Source organism: Numida meleagris, chromosome 2, assembly GCF_002078875.1.
Source record: "Numida meleagris isolate 19003 breed g44 Domestic line chromosome 2, NumMel1.0, whole genome shotgun sequence".
NCBI lineage: Eukaryota > Metazoa > Chordata > Aves > Galliformes > Numididae > Numida > Numida meleagris.
The window spans coordinates 146,098,714-146,118,757 of NC_034410.1; the positions used below are offsets into that span (position 1 = coordinate 146,098,714).

Genomic DNA, 20,044 nt, shown 5'->3' on the forward strand with positions numbered 1-20,044 from the left:
GCTGACGCCTCTAAGGCTTTTCCCTATGCCAAAACAATTTCAGAATTTGAATTCAATGATCCTTGAGGCTTCCTTTCAACTCAAGATATTCTGTGATTCTAGGTTCAGCACTCTACACAAGAACAGCATGAAGGGGAGTTTTCAGAGTTTCAGCGTTGCTGAAAGTGATTGAGACAAATAGATATAACTCAACATAGGAATAACCTCTGCCCTTCAACGCTGTTCCCTGGCTTATCTTATGCCTACTTTAATATTTCTGGTTTGGAATGAGAGATGGCCCTGTTGACATGCCCTAGACCTGATGGCAAAGGTTTTTTTTTATATATCAAGAGGATTCAGACCTCCAATTCTTTCCTAAATAAAAATGAAGTAAAACAAATACATAAAAAAATGCTTGAGCTGAGGGTTACCACAACCCACAACCAATTTTCAGTTAGCAAAGTGTTTTGCCTTAAATTAAAGGGCAAACCCAGTTATAAACCCAATAAACTTTCTCCTGATGGCTAACAGGGCTGGACAGAGGAAAGAATGACCATTTCCCAAAATCAGAATAGCTGCATAGTTGTGTGTTTATTTGGCTTTGAACTTATTCTGGAGACATTACTATTTGTCATTCAGGAACAACCAGAGGTGGGGAGGGGAAAGAGATATTGCTGTTGAAAAGTTTTGAAAGAAAGCAAACTATCTACTTGCTGAGTCTTCCCCCATCTGTTCATCTTTGTTGAAGGAGCTGTGTGTGCTGCTGCATTTCACTCTGTTCTCGTAGACTTAAGAAACAAATCTTCACTCTAACACAAAGTATTGCCTGTAAATAAATAGAGTTGTTGCTTTTAGCTAGCCTTTTTTGCTTATTTATTTTAACATCTCTCCAGGATTTAGAAAGCCTTTACTTTTCCCACCACCCTAATGCAAGTGAAAGTGAGTGGGAGGGGGTACCTGTAGCATCCATTAGGATCCTGAAAGCCAAAAGACTTAACAGGTCATGTAATCAGTAACAGCTCTTGTCTTTCCTGGATGGTGGAGCCTAAATATGAAACCCACAAACCCTGAATAACTTTGGGATTTCAGGCCACATACTCATCAAAGCGTTATTCCCACAACTCTGGCTATGACTCCCCATATTTAGGGAGGATGCTTTGGGGAGGAGGCTCAGATTGAATATTAGGAAAAATTTCTTCTCTGAAAGAATGGTAATGCATTGGAAAAGGCTGCCCAGGGGAAGTGGTGGGTCACTGTCCCTGGAGATGTTCAAGAAAAGGGAAGATTTGGCACCGAGGAACATAGTTTAATGGTCATGGTGGGGATGGGTCAGCAGTTGTAACATGATGATCTTACTGGTCTTTTCCAACCTTGATGATCCTATGTTTCTATGACCATGTGTAGCATTAACCATTAGTCAGATATTTTTTAAGACAGATGAGAACTAAGATGGGAAGCAGAGGCTCTGTTTGCTTACTTCTGCAGTCTGGGGATAGGGTTTGTCTTCAGGAATGACCTGAATGCCCTGGGTGTAACCAAACCCCAGTTTGGGTAGCAGCAACATCTGTCACTGCCAGCTGTGTCAGACATGCTTTAGTTAATGGAGTTGCCCCAAGAGAGAAAATCATAAGGCAAAAACCCTCTGAAAATATCTGCCTCAGAGAAGGTGAGAACAATTACTTCCATGGGGGGGGGGCAAAACAAAAGGAGCTTAGAACAAGATTTCCAGTTAACAACTGCTTTCTCTCCTCGGTGATATTAGAAAAAGGCCTGCCTTGGCCCAGGACCTTACTGTGCATGTGGTGCTGATGGACCTCAGTACAAGAGGGACATGGACATACTGGAGAGAGGCCAACAATGGGCCATGAAGATGCTGAAGGGCCTGGAGCATCTCTCCTAGGAAAAGAGGTTGGATGTGGTCCTGGACACCCTGCTGTAGGTGTCTCTGCTGGAGCTGAGGCTGGACCAGATGGACACAAAGGTCCCTTCCAACCTTAACCATTCTGTGAGTCTGTGTTTCTGTGACCTATTCCTTCTGAGTGGTGTGTGCAATGTGAGTCCTTTCTTCCCCTCCCCTTGCCTTCCAGCAAGATAAAAATAAGCATCTCCCGCTGACTCAGCCTGTGAGAAAGGGACTGAGGTTTCAGCTGCGGGCATTTTCCTCCCCAGGATAGAAGCATACAGGCTGTTAGCTAATGACACATAAGGATTAAAAAAAACCAGCTCTTCTGTTGCTTAAATTGCTGAGTTTGGAAAATGCCAGCCAAGTATTGTATGTAGAGAGGGATAAAGATACACATGCTTAGAGGCAGATATATATTTCTAAAAAAAAAAACAACAAAAAAAAAAAACCAACAGAATAGCGTGAATATATGTAAGGCTTTGGACAGATTTGCAAATAAATGATATTTTCCCAGTAGCAAGAGGAGTCTCATTTGTTGGCAGAAGGCTGTCATGCAGGACATGCCAGCATGTCTCTGTATTATACTCACACTGACAATGTGAAAACTAATTGGAATAATACCCACACACATCTGCTGGGTTTCCCCCCAGGAGAAGATGCAGCCCACACACGGTGTAGGTGGGTGCATATGATATAGGTCATGGCACATTGCTTCATTTAGCAAGGGCAGCCTTCCTGGTGGGTGACTGACAAGTGTTTCCCTCTGCGTCTTCAGCAAGTCTAGCAGACACTGTTAGCTCTGGGGTTGCCTAATTACACCCAGTGAGCTAGGACAAGAAACGAGATGATTCTATAAAATATATAGCTGGGCAAGAAACTGGAGGGAGGATTTCTTCTAGTCCCCACCTAGAGGGCTTCTATAGCTTATTCTGGACAAGAGCATCGAAAGGCCAGGATTTAAGGAGATCATATGATTTTTAGCATGCCAGCAGGCTCATTCATCATAGGGAAGAACTTCTTTCCAGAGAGGTGGTGGATGCCCCATCCCTGGAGACATTCACGGTCAGGCTGCACCAGGCTCTGAGCAATCTAATCTAGCCATAGATGTCATTGCATCATGTAGATTCATTACAGGGGAATTGGATTAGATCACCTTTTTAGGATCCCTTCCAACTCAAATGGTCCTATAATTCTATAATTTTCCATAGGTAAATGCTTCCACTGATGCATTCAGAAAAGCATCAGTGCAATAGGAAGGCTACAAGTGGATTTTGGTTATAGTTGTATGGTGAAATATTGCTCCTGTAGAAGATGCTCAGATCTGGATACCTGTGCTTTTGAGTGCATCTACAGTTCAATACAGTAGAGTCAGGTCATAGGTGCATTAGTTGGCCTCCGGGTCAGAATTCTTGAAGATATTTTAGCTCTCCTAAGTCAATGAAAAGTCATAGGATCAATGTCCTTTACCAAGCTAAGTCAGATGCATTCCTCTTGACTTATTCTTGACTATACCCTGCCACCTTCTGAATTCTGAGATAGCTGTGTGCAGAGAAATCTTGGCTCTGCCAAGAGCCCAGGGTGGGTTCCTCTGTCTCTTAGTTACTCTGAGCTCCCTGCACAGCTGAAAAGAGCAATGCCACAAAGCTGAGGCACAGTTCATCCCCTTCTGTAGCAGGTGGCTAATGTAAGTCAGAAGAATCACACCCTAAAAACTCATCTGCTATGATTATAAAGCATGTGATCAGCTCAGAAGGAGTTCTCCAAGGTGAAATGAGGTGGATCCCAACTCAAGCATCTCTGGTTAAGTTACTTTTCAGGGACACAGGCCATCATGGTTCTCTCATTGCACTGAGGAAGGGCAATAGCACATCTGAGGAGGGGCTGGATGCTGACTCAGATGGCAGCAGCGAGTTTCACAGTTATGTGATTTCCATCAATGTGGGCGTTCCTGTCTAAGAGTATGACTGTCCAAACACAAAGAGCTCAGACGGTAGAAAAGCCATAGTCCTCTCTGAAGATATAAACGTGCCTCTTCATTTTTTTCAGAGAGGGATAAACCATTTCACTATGTAAACCAAGGCAGGACTGAGGAAGGTAAAACCCTGCTTGGACTGCGAAGTTTCAGCTGGATGTCATGAACCCCTGCCAAGCCCAAAGTGCTTAGAGCTCTCGACTAGAGGATAATGCTTGCAATTTCCTATTATTGTTATCTGTTTGGTAGCTTGGTTATTAAACCAATGATATGCAAATGTCTGATATGACCATCTGCACCTTTGCAGCTTTGTTTCTCTTATCTGTCACAGTTGGTTGAGCCCTGATACAGAACTGCTGCACACACAGCATTGAAGTCCTTGAAAACAAGAGTTCATTACTGAGTGAGAAGCTTTCATGATTTATGTCATAATATTCATAATTAAAAAAAAAAGAAGGAAGAATAGCGTGACTAACTTCAGTTTAAGCCACTCTTTTTGCCTTTGCTGCTAGTTTTTCCCCATCTGCCTCCTTCATTCATCTTCTGCCCCCTCCTAGGTTTTTTTGGTTACTTTTTTTTTTTTTTTTTTCCTCATTAGAGCTACTGTGTTTGTATTAAGCTCTAGGTCCCATCCCAAGCACAGCTCAAGAATCTAATTGGTGGGAACCATCAGGTACAGGAAAATTAAGTTCAGGGTGTTCTTTAACCCATCATAGGTGGATAAGTTCTAGTAAGCGATTTGAGTGTCCATGTCCAAGTTTTTGTCTAAATAACTGAAAACGTAACAAATCTATTCAATGTTTCTATGATTCTAAATCCTTTATTTTGGACAACAAAGGTTCCATGAGTTCTTTAATCAATGCGCAAATGCTTTTGATGGGTAAAGACTTGCTCCAAGAAAGTGAAAATACTTGTCAGCTTGGATGCCAGTGCTAGAACAGCGTTAATCATCTTCTTGAGCAACTTCTCTCTGTTGACAACAGAGGCTGCAGGTGATCAGCATAGGATAAACACAACATTGTTTAATGGCTTCACATAGGCAATGAATTCATCCTCACTGCAGAGTGCTATTGATCTGTGGGCACCTCCACTTAGATCTGCTTGGTGTGCTCAGCTTCTGTCAGGCAGATGATAGGACTGTAGGCATGGTCTATGGCTGCCTTCCCTGTTACAGGACAGGAGTCTAGTGTTACAAACTTGCCAGTAGAAGTCTATACACACTTCAGGACACCAAAATAGAATCACAGAATCATAGAATCACAGAATCCTTAGAACTGGAAGGGACATTTAAAGGTCATCTAGTCCAACTCCCCTGCAATGAACAGGGACATCCACAGCTAGATCAGGTTGCCCAGAGCCTGATCCTGACTCGCCTTGAAAGTCTTCAGGGACAGGACATCCACCACATCGCTGGGCCTCACCAGTGCCTCACCACCCTCACTGTAAAAGACATTTTCCTTATATCTAATCTAAATCTACTCTCTAAGCTTAAAATCATTTCCCTTTGTCATATCACAAATACACATATTTGTGTATTTATATATTTATTAGCACATATCCCTGCAAAAGAGCCTGTCCCCTTCCTTCTTATAGACCTCAAGAGCCTTCTCTTTCCCAGGCTGAACAGTCCCAGCTCTCTCAGCCTGTCCTCGTAGGAGAGGTGTTCCATCCCTTGGGTCATTTTTGTGGCCCTCCTCTAGACACACTCCTCCTCTAGACACACTCCAACAGATCCATGTCTCTCCTCTACTGAGGACTCTAGACGTCTCTGGACACAATACTCTAGGTGAGGTCTCACCAGTGCAGAGTAGAGGCAGGATCACCTCCCTTGATGTGTTGGCCATAGTTTTTTTGACGCAGCCCAGGATACGGTTGGCTTTCTTGGTAGATGTAGATGTAGAAAGGTAAAAGATGTAGATGTTCATTGCAAGGGATTAGGACTCAATGACCTTTAAAAGATTCCTTCCAGCTCAAACAATTCTGTGATTCTACGGGGAGTACTTCTGTTTCAGAACCACTCCTCTTTGTCCAGAGGAGGCACTACAAAACAAACTGGAAATAAAAATCATCACTTTTTCTTTGGTGGAAAGATTCTTTCTGGGGTATAGAAAGGAAGAGCTCCCAGAATTCCAACAAGGCAATTCAAGGGCTTTTTTCTACTTGTTATGTCCTTTTCATTTATAGCCAAGGTTCAGCTAAGGGGCAGTGGAATTAAGTCCGTTCTGTTTAATGCAATCAACTGCTAATTCAGATGACAGGATATTTATTAAAGCTGGAATGGAATATAATTTGCATTTATAAGAAATTCCAAATGACCCTTCTTTGGCATTAGCTCATTTGACACAGATAGAGCTAAGGGCACTTTTAGCAAAAAAGTCAATATATGAAGAGCAAGTAACTGAAAAATCTAGTTTTAAACTGCACATTTTAACTGCAGTAAATTGAAATACAAATTATTTATTCACAGTCCTAATTCCGGTATTCAGTGTAGCCAACCTGTTACTGTGAGCTAAGCCATGTGGCTTAAACCTGAATTGGAGGTATCTTCTTGACTCGTATCTGGACTACAGTAGGAGCATATGTGCTCCTTGGGACATCATGTATGTGCTAATCACAGTCCTATCTATGTTTCTTCCTCATTCCTCTGCCTCATTGCTTGCAGAGTAGTAACTGAGTGCCCATTTACACATGTCCAAGTTCATTAGTAGCATTAACATTAATATCAATAGTAATTATAAAACCTCAACAGAGAAATGAGTGGAGGAAGGAGAGACTGGAGCAAATTCACTAAAGACAGAGCATCAGCTGCATATTTTCATTCCTCAGTTCAATGTTGTAGGAAATTAAACCAAGACATACTGTAACTGAAACAAAAAGTGTTGTATTTATTTATGTATTTATTTATTTAAATACTAATAACATAGTTACTCTTAAAGCTCCAACACTACATACCAGACAGACTGATATAGAGGTCAGATATGGAGAACACTTAGGATGAAGGTCGAGCCCTGGGGCACTCTTCCCACTAAATTCAGATAAGAAATAGAAAAAGAAAAAAAAAGTCTAGATTTGAATTCTTGGTCTGAGAACAGACAAAAAAATGCCCACTTGGAAAATTCAATATCTTTTCTGGGTTTTCGCCAGCTTCACCTGTTTATTTGAGACACAGATAGATAAACAGAAAACATAGCACAAAATACTTTGAATTTCTAGTTGGAAATGACTTTTGTTCAATTTGAAGTGGTTTTTTTTTTTTTTTTTTTTTGACAGAATTAAAACAAACTGGGCGCTGAAGGGAAACATTCTCTTTGAATGAAAGCATTATCATATTTTCAGTTTACCAGAGAAAAATAATGTTTGATCAAACTTAATGCAAAATATGCTGTGGATGTCCTTTCTTGCAAATGCTGCAGACCTGAAGGAAAATAAAATAAATGAATCAGTTTTCCACCCATTTTTCTTATTAAGGGTGTTAACAGCCATCTTGCAAAATATGTTTATCTGAAAAGAAGATGCAGGATATGAATTTAATTCCTGCTTCTTTTACAACACACTCTGATGAAGTTTGCCACTTCAAAAAAAAATTATTTGGAAGCTTACTATTCCCTTGTACATCAATATTCAGGGTGGCTAGCTGTTCATTTCAGTATTCCCCACACAGTCCTTAATAAATTGTCTGATCAGCAAGCATGATGTGAAAGCTGCAGAAAATACGATAGCGTGTCAGTAAGGTATGGAGAAGACATTTTAAAATAACACTAGGTTGTCCCACTTTTTCAGCGAGTTTCTCAATATGTGCATAATTTTTAAAGCTGTGCACTGCGGAGATAAAATTCCTAGCAGAGATTTATGGAGTGGACCTGGAGGTGCTTAGGGAACTGGGATTTCTGCCTTCTAAAAGTAGATTTACAGGCATGGGTGCATGCACACCTCTATTTCTGCTTCCCTTCTAAGTAGAGCACATACTATGCATGCGTCACGCAAGGGAGAAAAACATATCCACATTTCAAAGGCAAACTAGGTAATGTCAGCATCTCATCTGAGGAGATGGGGAAGGGTTTTTTTTTGCATATTAATATGTATGTGACTATACCTAAGAATAGGTAAGCACTTTGTTAATGGAAAGGGCTGCCTGGATAGGGTTGTTTGCTCTGGGTAAGACTGGGAGCAGTCTTTGGGGACAGGAGTCTTGTTTCTTCTCCTTTCTTGGGTAGGAGCATTATATAGTCAAAAGGGCAACTTCTCTTCTGTGCTGCAGATCAGAAAATTAAATTTGTTCCAATAATGCACTGAGAAATGATGGAAAAGTGAAACTAATTTTGTTCTCACTGGTGACTGGCACTCTCAACTTAACCTTGAAGGTTCTATTAGATAGAGGTCTAGTCTCTTTGTACAGCTTCAACAAATAACAAGTGAGATACAACTTTCTTTTGCAGTGAGGTTTTCATAAGAAGATAGCCTAAAAGAGCCAAACTATATAAAGGTACTTGTCTTTTCTTACTTGTCAAAATGGCCTTCCGCAATGGAACTGGCTCCCCAGGGAAGTAGTCATTGTACTGAGCTTTCTGGAATTCAAGAAGCATACGGACAGTGCTTGTAGTCACTATGTAGTGATTTTTGGGTTGTTGGACTTGATGATTCTTATGGGTCCCTTCCAACTTAGGATATTCCATGATTCTATGATTCCATGATTTCTGGAAGATGTTGGACTAATTTGACTTCAAAGATGTCTGGTGATGAAGACTACAATTCCTGGACAATCTATTTCAGAGCTTCATTAGTCTTAACATTAGGAAGCTTTTTCCCAAACATCTTTCTTGCTGAAGGATAAACCCATGGCTTCTTGTGATACCTACCGTGTTCAAAAAGAATAATCTGTTCCTTTGCACTAGCAAGTCTATAAGATACTCTTTATCCACCTGAAACCATTTCTAATTATCAAATATAACCAATCTGGAGACCTAGGTCAAACATGCTGCCTAAGCTAAGGCATTATAATCCATAAACGAGCTCATTTGTTCTCTTTGTGCTATGTCAGAGTTCAGTAATTCTACAGCTATATCCAAATTTAAAAAGACCTTGAAGTGAGGTAACGTTGATAGGACAGAGGGACAAAAGATACTGATAGGACAAGTGGAAATGATTTCCAATTAAAAGAGAGGAGATTTAGATATAGGGAAAAGGCTTTTTATGCTAAGGGTAGTAAAGCACTGGAAGAGGTTGCACAGAAAGTTGGTGGATGCCCCATCCCCGGAGACATTCAAGGTCAGGCTGGACTGACTCTGAGCACCTTGATCTAGCAGTAGGTTTCCCTGTTCATTGCAGAGGAGTTGAACTAGATGATCTTTAATGATCCCTTCCAACTCAAGCAATTCTATGATTCTATGACACCGGAGCATAAGGTACTGGAGCATACCAAGCTCTCTGTTCTTGACCAAGCAAAGAAAACCAGATCTAGTTAAGCCCTTAGCCAAATATTGAAGGAGTTAAGGAAAGATTAAATTTAGAAGCCTGAGGTTAAATCTGATTTATATCTTCACCTGTGAGTGCATGTATACCTAGGAGAACCTTTTGTTGAAGATCGGAAATTTATCACCAGAGAAAAAGTTGCATCACTGGAGCAGGATATGTCATGACAGTATCCTCTGGAGGACACATAGGGAAAAATTAAGGTTCATATGGACTGACACATATCTACAACACTCCTACAAGTAGTAGTTCAACACTATTATTTCAGAGCTTGGATTAAATCCATATTTTCTTGTGAACAAACAGTGTGGATGTCCCCAGAAGACGACAGGTGTTAAAGTGACCTTCTCAGATCACAAATCTGCAAGAAGTATTCTGGAATCCTCTCCAAGCCAGTATACCCAGTATAGTCAGAATAAACAGCACCAAAATCTAAAATAATAATTGAAATAGTAAATGAAAGAAAATATTAAATGTCTACCAGCAAAGTCCCTGTGAAAGCACAGTGTCAATTCAATTTTCAGGGCTGCAAATGCAGTAAAGCATCAAAAGTTACTGCCTGTAATATTGGCAGTGCCGTTGTAACTTTCTGTTTGTGTCAGTGTCTGGTAGCTCTCAAGATTGTGGCTTACTCATAATTTATTTAATCTGACGGCCACAAAGAAAAATGCTCCTAGGGCTTTTTTTTTCTCCAAGTGTTTTTCTTTCCCGTCTTATCTTTTAGTTCCTTCATACATTTCAACAGGTTAATAAAAACTTCTCTTTGCCTCACTACTTTCATTGCTCCTTTTCCCAGGCTATTTACCAAATGGAAAGGACAAGCAGCTTAAGGAATTCAGAGCTCCAATACTCCAATAAGAAAACTGCACCTCTGTGCATGTGCTGAAGCAGCAGGGGTGAGTTGGGCATAGCAGTTAACCTTCACTCTGCGTTCTGGATCACAGTTAGGTGGGAGCAGAAAATAACCACTCTCTTCTGATTTTGCAGAGTACATTCAAGTATTCTGGTTGCAGTATTCCCTCAGCCACTCATCTGTAGAGAATATATCACAGAAATAACAACATATTTTTATCTTCTACATTTTATGAGGCGTGATGTGCGGACCACAGTTTGAGACAGAATAATGCCCCATTTGGCCTGACAAAATGTAGCCATGAATACCTCTGTGTATAAGGAGGGTTATAACACCTGGATACAGCAAAATTCTCCCACTGTTAGCGTTCCCTGGGCACACAGCCAAAATACATCAGCTGTATGCTGAGTGAATATTGAAACGTTCCCAGTACATCCCACAGCATCACCAGTAATCTCATATTTGTGCTGTGTCGTGACGGTAAGTTTTTCAATATAGCTAACCTGACCTATAAACATTTCTACCAACTGAGAACACAGGTGTTGCAATGAAATATTTGACAACCTCTGCAGCACATAAGTTGATACTCTAATTTTTTAGAAAAATCTATGGAGTATCACAAGAGGTTTGGGGATCACTTTAATTTTGATGTATCTTGAAAAAATGGAATAATTTCAAGGGACTAGAGAGCTTGCAGGCTTATTACATTAGACTGCAAAGACTGATCATCAGCACGTAAAACTCTGTTAATTCAGAAGTTCATAAAAAAAAGAAGAAAATTTAAAGTTAAAAATATCACTATTGCACCAGATGACATTGTTCCACCGAAAGTAGGTCTCGTTAAATAAACCTGTTATGTTTTTGATGGGATTTCAAGTCTGGTTGATAAAGAAAGTGAGGATGATATGACCTACTTTGATTTCACTAGATCTAAACCACATGCCTCCCAGATTGGAGCTGCTGCCATAGAAAGAAACAAAAAGACTCATCCTACACCAATTAAAAACTGTCTCAGTACGTCAAAAATATATTTTTGATGGAGAAAGAAGGATTTCTAGTGAATTGTAACTTTTTGCTGTAATGTCCCTAAAAATACGCATTGAGCCACTATTACTAAGTACTTCTTCACTGAAACAAAAAATACTTTTTGTTGTTTGTTTGTTTAGTGAAAACTGGCATGCAGCTCATGAATAAGTAATAAAACAGAAAAATTATTATTACATGTGTAATCAAAGACCACACTGAGTGGTCAAAGTGCACTAAAACCAGCCAAGTGAAAGGTTTTTACCTCTGGAAGCAAAAAAACCTGAAGTGATTAGGAAGGTGAGTCGATCTTAGAAATCATGAAGATAGACTGAGGAGCATGGTTTGGGCATGGTGGTGATGGACTGACGGTTGGACTACACGATCTTAGTGGTCCCTTCCAAACATAATGATTCTATGATTCCACGTGCTATGATTTCCTGGAGAAATCTTCCAATTAAAGCACTAAGACAATCTTCAAAATGAAATTACTTGATTTAGTATTTATTGAAATCATGTCTCTGGTACTAAAAAAGAATATCACACTCTCACTTGTGTGCTATTTCAGAAGTGCTAAAATAGTAAAAACTGAAATTTTCAAAAAAAAAGGGGGGGGCTTATGATATGAACTTTAGGGAGCAAAATCACATCAGTCAATTAAAGTTGCTAAGAAGAACATTTATTGTGCAGAAATATTTGCAGGTAGACAAAGCATCTGAGATATTGAGGGGAAAGTTGGTAGCTTTGAGTGTTACAAGATTCCTGAGTCAAATAACTGGAAATTCAAGTTAGTTAAAATTATCCTTGACTTAAGATCGTGTTTCCAAAAAGTGGCAGTAATTTTGTTTCAGGGTAACTCAAGAGTGCAGATGGCAGACTCAACATTCATTGCAGCGTCCAAGGCAGAAATAGACAGGAGAGTTTGGTGGAAATTAGGATTTATGTTTTATTGGCCTATTTGAAATAGACATTTTTTGTTGAAATAAGTAAAACTACACACATTCCCATGGAACAAGAAATTCCCAGATCCCTGAAGTTGCTCAGCAAATCTGACACTCTTGTGCACTTCATTACTAGCTGGCAATTAGCAAGTCCATTAAATGCTAGTTAATGAGAATGCTAATTTCACTGAGCAGCTGCAGGTGTCTCCCAGCACATCCATCTCTGGGGCAGATCCTCCAGCTGACTGCCCCAGGCTGGGAAATATCCATCTTCCCAAATCCCCAACTCTGGGGCAGCCCCATCAGAGCCATCTGCTCTTGAGCCAGAGAGGGCACAATGGCCAAGATACTTGGCTCTGGATAAACCCTGCAAACTGTCAGTGTGCTGCCAGAACAACAGCATTAATGGCTCTGAGAATTGATTGCTGACCAGTCCACCACAACCCAGCTATGGGTTTGATACAAGTTCATGAGAGTATTTCCAACAAAACCTCTCCAACCCAAGGGGATAGCATTTCCAGGTGCTTCTGCAGTAGAAGAAGCACAAGAGGAACAGCAAGGTTAAACTGGCAGTCCTGACAAGGGAAATAGTAAATCCCTCTGGTGCCTGTTGCAGAGCATGACCTCGTGTGCTTGAGCTTTTGAGAGGGGAATTCAGCCATCTAGCGTCTGGTTCGCAAAGGCAATCAGGACTTTAGCAATTGATAGTTTTCTTCCCAAAGCTTTCACACTAGCAGATTGTAAATTTATTGAAGAAAGATTTGGGCTCAACCCAGCTCTCTCTGTGTGAAAGATTTATATAGCACTGGCAGCATATGGAACTGAAAGTACAGATAAACCTCTGCACCTTTTGATGCTAATTCAGGCAGAACCTTCAAGCGTGGAAAGTTCAGCATCATTATTAATATAAAAACCTTTGAACGCAACAATACACCCCCAGCCCTGCACACCACACACCATTGTACTTACTTTACTTTTATTTCTTCTAATTACAAAGCATTACTCACAAGAATGACAGATTTTATTACTCACTATTATACAATTTCTTTATTCTCCAGTCCTAACAAAAAAGAAAGTACAGAAAAAGAAGTTATTTGAGAAAAGAAAAGAATACCCCTCATAATAAATGACTTAATCTTAAGAAAGAATTTAGATGCCAAGGCTTCACTTTTGCTGAATTTGCCAGTTTGGTTAAAATTCTTGCCATGTTTAACGTGAGGCAATTTTGTAGTTAGCTTTAAATTTGTCACTCTCATGACTAAATCCTTTTAATTAGACTTAACAACATACAAAAAAAATGTTGTCATCGTTTAAAATTAAGTCAAGTAATGTATTGATTGGATGAGGACTTAACAACATAAGTAGTCTTATAGAAAATGATTTAAGCAAGAACATCTTTAACTTCAGGCAGTTTTCTTTCCCTGCCCTGAATCCTACTCTATATTACATTTCATGTTATTGTCCTTCCAGATTTCCTATATATGCATATGCACAGGTGCACATGTACATTAAGCAATTATTTCATACAGTCAAGACAAGTATGTGAATTGAAGTGTTTAACAATTCAGTAACAAAATGAGGCATTTTGAGGACATTCAGAAGAGAGATTAAGATTTCCTTATCCTAATGGGTTTTGTCCATGTTTCAAGTGTGCCTACACCAGCAAGGCAAGAGTCGGGTATGTCGTGGGAACAATGGAGCTTCATCCCCAGACTGCCTGGAAAAACAAATGCTACTGGACTGGAGGAAGATTGTTGGCATTGACTTTCAGCCACGTATCCATGGCATTGCTCCTGTGCCACTTCACAAAGTTACAGATGGAAGACTTTGTAGACAAAATGGACCTAGGAGTGTTGGTCTACACTCAGCTAAACATGAGCCAGCAGTGTGCCCAGGTAACTAAGAAGGCCAATGCCATCCTGGCACGTGTAAGAAATAGTAGGGCCAGCAGGAGCAGAGAGGGGATTGTCCCCCTGTATTCACCTCTGGTGAAGCCACACCCTGAGTATTGCTTTCAATTTTGGGCCTCTTGCTACAAAAAAGACATCTAGGCCCTAGAGCGTATCCATAGAAGGGCAATGAAGGTTGTGAGGGGTCTGGAGCACAAGTCTTAGGAGGAGCAGCTGAGAGAACTTTGATTGTTTACTGTGGAGAAGAGGAGGCATGGGAGAGACGTTATTGCTCTTTACAGCTCCCTGAATGAAGTTGTGTTAAAATGGAGGCCAGCCTCTTCTCCCATGTAACAGGGATAGGCCTAGAGGGAATGACCTCAGATTGCACCAAGGGAGGCTCAGGTTGGATGTTGGGAAAATTTTCTTCTCCAAAAGAGTGGTCAGGTGCTGGAAAGCGCTGCCCGGGGAGGCGGTTGAGTTAACATCCCTGGAGGTGTTCAGGAAATATTCAGATGTTGTACTAAGGGACATGTTTTAATGTGGAAATACTGGTGGTAGAAGGATGGTTGGACTAGATGATGTTGGAGGTCTTTTCCAACCTTGATGATTCTATGATTCTGTGATTCTTAAATGCCTGCCAGACTTTTGTTGAATAGAATTGTCTGAAGAACACCTCTTTGGGTATGTTGATATACAGACCTCAATCTTTGGGCAGCATTATCTAGTCTTCATTTAGGATTTATCTCTTATAAACAACAATTGCATTCAGAATGAATGCATTTCCTGAAATAGTAATTTTGACCCAGATCTTTTCAATATATCATTGCACTTTTTTTTTTTTTTTCATCATGATGGTCATGCAGTGAGCTACAGCAATGCGGTGCCATTATACAGTTACCCACGTTTTCTTGAAAAAACTTGCCCTGATATCTCCTTCACTTGTCCTACTAGTTATATAGGAGTATAACAGTACTAAATCTTACTGCATTGTCACTTAAGATAGTCTGAGGAAAATACATAGATCCTGTAAAGATTCTGCAGATTAAAGCTGTCTTTCAGTACCTATGGTGCATAGGTCCTTTCTAGGCAAACTAGCTTTGTGGGAAGACTGCTAAGCTTCCAACAATTTTTTACAAGCAATTGATCCACTCTAATAAGATTAGTTCTTCAGATAACCCATGACTCCCTGAAAATGACTTATATGAGTGTTCTCCAAAATTCCATACACAGGCAGTATCAAGAACATTTTCAATGTTGGCTAGAAGGGTGTTTTTCAAGAGTGATGGTGAAAGAGTATTAATGGAGATATTTTGAAGCCAATGAGAGTAAAATCTGTAATGCTTGAAGTGAAGTACATAGTCCTCTGAAAGTGAATCCAAACAGCTAAGAAGTCGTCTTCTACACAGTGATTCATTCCCTCTGGTGCAGAACAATATCCAGAGATTACCTTCCACGCAACCTCTGCATCTCCAGGTGAAGCATGGAAAGTAGATGGGGATGTGGTTGGACTAGATATTCTTAGTACTCTTTTCCAACATTAATGATTCTATGATTCTGTGATACTGTGTCAGACTACTCAAAAAGGTTGAGGCTACAGTGACAGTCATTGATCCCTCCTTTTGTAAAAGCACATTTTTCTGAATCAATCCATATTTGGGAACAGTCAAATGAGAACAGGAGCACCATAAGGATGGTGTTGAGAAGTGGCTCCTTCTCTCAAATGTCAAAACAATCACAGAATCATAGAATCGTTAATGTTGGAATGACCGACCTCTAAGATCACCTAGTCCAACTGTCAACCCATCACCACTATGCCCACTTAAAGAATCATTAAGAATTGTCTGAGAGTTACTTCTCTGGGAGAATCCACAGCACAGAAAGAAAAAATGTCATCTTCTTATGCAGCAGGAGTTTATGGAAGTGGTAGTAATTCTCCACCAGCAAGCAGACTGTTAGTCTCCACAGCACTCCATGCCATGCTAAGAATGTGTAGAGACTCTGGCATATAGTTTGTGATGTGCCTCAATCTGTTCTTCTTCCTTGGAAGAAGACAGCTGACAGCTATTCAGCACCATCTGCCGATGGTCCTCATTATCAGCCAGCCCATATTAGTTTCAAGTAACAGTAAACAGAAACAGTCACCTTTGGCATCTATTTGCATCTCACCTGCTCTTGCAGTAAGACTAAAAACTGGTACAATCTGGGAGCCTAGTAATTAATTGATTTACTCCATCCAGTTATTTGCATCATCTCCCTTCCTTTGATGACTGGGTTCCAGATTTCTGAGCAAAAGGTGAAAGGACTGTGCTGGAAATAGTTCCATAATAACAGAACCCCGCCTAAGGAAAATGCTTTACTGAAGGACAGCAGTTATGTCACAGCATGAAGATTTATGTGCCTTCAAATAATTTCATTTCTTCCTCTTTAGTCTGTTTACCCAATATACTGTCTTGCTGTAAATCTATCTGCATCATTCATAGAATCATAGAATTAGCTAGGTTGGAAAAGACCTACAAGATCATCCAGTCTAACCATCCACCTACCACCAATAACCCCAATAAACCATGTCTCTCAACACAACATCTAAATGTTTCTTGAACACCTCCAGGGACGGTGACTCAACCCGTAAATCATTACCCCCATTCCCCTCTCACAACCCAAAAACCTGTACATCTTCTAGCCAAGCTCAACTACATTTGATGGAATAGTAGAAGTCCACCTCCATGGGCTACATACGTGTTGGCTTTTTTCACACTCATAATATTTCTTTCTTGATCTTATATCTACTATAGCAAAACAACATGGTAAGTCTTGCATTCCTATCATCCTTTCAGTAGTAGGGTCAAAAATGATCCCCAAAAGTTACATGTGAGTTACTCATGAACGTTGTCTCGGTAGACCTGAGATGTTCAGAGAGTTTCAGTATTGGCAAAAAACAAATGCTAACTTGCGAGGTTTGTCTATACTTCTGGAGAGAGAATCAATCATGGTGCAATGAAGCATTCAAGCCATCAGTTGTTACAAAATAAGACTTCCACCATAGTGTTTATTCCACCAAAGCATATCACTGTGCAGCTCATTAAATCTGAACCACCACATCTTTTCAAGTCTGATTGAGTCAGATTAAGTCTGACTGTGCTCATGGATTTCTGTCAAAGATCAGTTAGTGCATGTGGAATAAGAACAAAGAAGACAACTTCACCCTTAGCTTCTTATCTCTGCAGAGGTAGATCAGGACTATCAGTGTCATATCAGTAACAGTGACAGCTTGTACATATTTCCTGAGCATACAGGGGTTGACTTGGACTTGAGATCAGGTTACTGTGAACTTACTTGCTCCTTTTTCCTTGCTCGGCTCACACGGTTGTTAGGGCAAATTCAGAGGACATAGTATAAGAGAGAAGTCTAGTGACTGCTCAGAGAATGGTAGAGGTATCAGTCCCTCAATCCTTCCTTGTCTCTAATGTTTGGGCTTTTTTTAATCCACTATTAAAAATATTAAATAAAAAAAATTAATAATCTAATGTATATCCTTTTTCTTTTCCTCTTTTCCTCCTTAGTCCTCCCTGAGAGGAAAGATTCTCTTGTCTATCCTCTGTATCAGCAGAGAATCATTCTTATAAGGAAAAACAACATGTAATCAAAATACAAAGGATTTTTGCCAGACATTTGCCTGGGGAAGCTGCCTGTTTATTGTCATGGTTTTGTGATTTTTTTTTGTTGTCGGTATTCCACATCATAACATCATGTAAAGCACTGGCAGTTAAAGTGTTAATGTTCCGGTTCTGTGGGCTGCCGTTTCTGGGTGCTCGGTTTTGGAGGGGAGGAGCTGCACTCCCCAGGGCCCTGTGCGCCTGGAGCGGCTGGTGAAGCCGCCTGGGGGACCGGGAGTTTCTTTGTTTCGTTCGCTGCGGAGAAGTACGTGGTTGCCCTGCAGCTTACAGAGTAAGACTTGGGTTTTGGACTCTCTCACTTTATTCGACTTGTTGGCCTCAATTCTGATATCATATTTAGTAAATCAACGTTCCTCCTCAGATTGTTGCTGCTGTTTTGTTTTAGACCCGTGTACTATTCCCCTACCGTTTCTTCTTTTCCCTTTTTTTTTTACCTCAGAGCGTGGGTCCGCGTGTCTCCTGCCGCGTTAGTCACGGGACCGGGCGGGGCCGGCCCCTAAACCGCCGACATTTTTTTTTCCGTTCTTTCTTTTCCGGGCCTGCGGGCCTACTCTCACCCTGTGGTGGACATAGATGCCGAGATAACTCCGTGACGCTTATTTGCTTGAATACTTGATTACTTGAGTACAGTCCTTCCAAGACAGGTATAATTGCTAGGCAGGGGATTGAGTTCCCATCCTGGGCCAGGTGATCAGCACTTTTACCCTAACAGCGTGTTTCTGTCAGCGGCAGGGTTGGCAGCCTACAGAGCGTGAGTAAAATCAACATCTTTGCAACAATTTGTGGGTTTCCTTGGCCACAGTGCAGCATTTCTTCTGTACACCAATTGAAGTAGCAGGCATACTGGTAGTTCCTTTTTCTTGACTAGTATAGGTGCTGAGTTATGTTTAATCACAGACATAGAATTGTAGAATTGTAGAATCTTTTGAATTCATAGAATCATGGAATCATTTGAGTTGGAAGGGACCCTTCAAGGCCATCTAATCTAACTCCCCAGCAATGAACAGGGACACCTACAGCTAGATAGGGTGATTAGAGCCCCATCTCCAAAGATCCAAATAGCTAAATCTCCCCTCTTTTAGTGTGAAACCATTTCCCCTTGTCCTGCAACAACAGACCCTGATAAAGAATCTATCCTCTTCCTTCTTATAGTCCCCATTTAGTTACTGAAAGGCTGCTTCCAGCTCTCCCAAGAGCTTTCTCTTCTCCAGGCTGAACAGCCCCAGCTTTCTCAGCCTATCCTGTTAGGGGATGTGTTCCATCCCGTGGATCATTTTTGTGGCCCTCCTCTCATGCGCTCCAACAGATCCATGTCTCTCCTGAGCTGAGGACTCCTCATCCAGATGCAATACTCCAGGTGAGATCTCACCATTGCAGAGTAGAGGGGCAGGACCACCTCCCTCACCCTGCTGGCCATGCTTGTTTTAATGCATCCTCAGATATGACTGGCTTTTCAGTGAAAAGGACGTTGCTTCCCCATCCCCCACTTCCAAACCATCTTCTTGAGGGCTGTGTGAAGAGCAGTTGCAGACGAAGATTGAAACAAAAAAGTTTTTGAGTACCTCAGTCTTTTCCTTGTCTGTTGTTAATAGTCTGCATGTACTGGTCACTAGGGCGGGTATGCCCTCGCAGACTCTCCTTTTATAGTTTTCATACCTGTTTCTTATTGTTCTCTGCACCCTTTCCAAGTCCAGTTCTGATAGGGTCTTGGCCTTCCTGACCCTATCTCCACACAGCCTAGTAGCATGTCAAGCTATTGTTTTTCATTGTTTTTCATTTTTCCTCACTTTTCTATTTCCTAATCCTACTCTTCCTAAGCACATTGTCTGCAAAACATCTCACGAGAAAGTATGTCTGCTGCAGACAAAAAATAATGCCATGTGAGAAGAAAATACAGTATCCTGAAAAACAAAACACAAATCCACCAAAGAACAATTTCTTCCAAAAGCAAATAATTATTAAAAGGACATGTCCAACAAACTCTTACAAAAACCATCCTACTATTCAAACAAGAGCAATTAGTAAAACAGCAATGCATGTACCAGAGAGAAAGGAAAACACTGTAAGGTTTCATTTGCTGATCTTCAAGCATAGGGATGCTGGGCATGGTGTAAGTCTAGCCAGAAGAAATATGAGCATTTATGTGCAAAAAGACAGCAGGAGATGAGAAAGTAGCTCCTCTGATGGATTTTCGGATTGCACTGAGCCCCCCAGAATGTTAAGATTGCTATTTTTATTATTTTGCCCACTATCTTGGCCAGAGATTTAATGGATATCATTTACAGAGATGATAGGATATTTAATTTCCAGAACAGGTTTCTTTTGACTGACTCTTTTC

General features: G+C 40.7%; 2 long non-coding RNA genes across 8 annotated transcripts in view; one reads left to right on the forward strand and one right to left on the reverse strand.

The window, feature by feature from the left end:
- Positions 4,741-18,211, reverse strand: LOC110394295. Its single transcript, XR_002435535.1, has 3 exons — positions 18,141-18,211; positions 6,807-6,879; positions 4,741-5,019 (listed from the first exon to the last, which is right to left on the reverse strand). It is a non-coding gene; the product is annotated as an uncharacterized LOC110394295 (long non-coding RNA).
- The window catches only part of LOC110394294, a 156,204-nt gene continuing 154,345 nt past the window's right edge, over positions 18,186-20,044 (forward strand). For 2 of the 7 annotated variants that reach the window (XR_002435530.1, XR_002435532.1), the window contains exon 1: positions 18,195-18,457. This is a non-coding gene — a long non-coding RNA (uncharacterized LOC110394294). Of the gene's footprint in view, positions 18,458-20,044 lie in introns of all 7 variants that reach the window. The other 5 variants (XR_002435533.1, XR_002435528.1, XR_002435529.1 and 2 more) reach the window with 4 other exon arrangements.